The sequence below is a fragment of the Procambarus clarkii genome, chromosome 10 (assembly GCF_040958095.1).
Source record: "Procambarus clarkii isolate CNS0578487 chromosome 10, FALCON_Pclarkii_2.0, whole genome shotgun sequence".
NCBI lineage: Eukaryota > Metazoa > Arthropoda > Malacostraca > Decapoda > Cambaridae > Procambarus > Procambarus clarkii.
Genome location: NC_091159.1, coordinates 11,740,232 through 11,741,879, shown reverse-complemented (window position 1 = coordinate 11,741,879; position 1,648 = coordinate 11,740,232).

Below are 1,648 nucleotides of genomic sequence, written 5' to 3'. Positions count from 1 at the left end.
ATATGTAAAAATGTCTTTGAAAATGTAAGAAGTGTCTTGCAAAACGCTTCTAGGCGTCTGACCATAAAGTATGAAAATGAGCTTTGAAGAGTTAATTTTTCAACTATCTTCGACAGTGAAAAAAAAAAACATAAGAAATATTGAGAAGATTCGTGTTGGTCATTAATCTTACCCTTTCGGTCATATTCAACAACATTATATATATAAATGAAAACTCCGTTGCATATTGCTTGGGCCCAACTTGGAACTGAAATTTCAGTTGCATTTTGGCTTGGGACCCATTCAAGCTGGTTCACACACACACACACACATTATATATATATATATATATATATATATATATATATATATATATATATATATATATATATATTAGTATATTTTGGTAGCAGTCTTTCTTGTAAACATATATTACTAAATATGACCGAAAAAGTAAGATTAATAATTCTAACACGAATTTTCTCAATGTCTTATGTTTCTTTTCACTGCCGATGGTAATTGAAAAATCAATTCTCCAAAATAAAAATGAATTTTGGAGAATTGATTTTTCAATTACCATCGACAGTGAAAAGAAACATAAGAAATATTGAGAAAATTCGTGTTAGAATTATTAATCTTACTTTTTCGGTCATATTTAATAATAATATATATATATATATATATATATATATATATATATATATATATATATATATATATATATATATATATAATGTCGTACCTAGTAGCCAGAATGCACTTCTCGGCCTACTATGCAAGGCCTGATTTGCCTAATAAGCCAAATTTTCATGAATTAATATATTTTCTCTAATTTTTTTCTTATGAAATGATAAATCTACCCATTTCATTATGCATGAAGTCAATTTTTTTTTATTGAAGTTAAAATTAACGTTGATATATGACCGAACCTAACCAACCCTACCTAACCTAACCTAACCTATCTTGATAGGTTAGGTTAGGTTAGGTATCCGAAAAAGTTAGGTTAGGTTAGGTAGTCAAAAAACAATTCATGAAAACTTGGCTTATTAGGCAAATCGGGCCTTGCATAGTAGGCTGAGAAGTGCGTTCTGGCTACTAGGTACGACATTATATATATATATATATATATATATATATATATATATAATATAATAACTGAAAACTCCACACCCCAGAAGGAGTCGAACCCAGACAGCCAGGAGCACTATGCACATGGCGTACCTGGTTCCTTAACCACTCGACCACCGTAACTGTTCAAAAGACATTGGTAGCCGAGATTATTTCCCCAACATCCCGACAGCACTCGATGTTAAGCTTGGGCATAGATATTTCATCGAATCACCTCACTTTGTGGGGCCACGTGAGCAATACAAACAGCGAACCATACAGCGAATACCGCAGTTGACTTCAATAATAGCAATAAAATAGATTCTGTAGCTCAAAACAAAATTATTTTTACGTTCGATTTGCTTTTGTTTTAAGCCGTAACCGCGATGTATGCGCCCTGGGTTTAATAAAGCGGCTCCTGTTTTGATTGGGTTCATCGTTAAAAACAATGTTCCTGCTTGTATTGCAATATATTTAAGATGCAGAGCACCGCGGTGTGTTGAATACCTCGTTGACAAGTTGGTACGCTGGTTCAACCACACGGCTGTGAAGGGAATGTGTT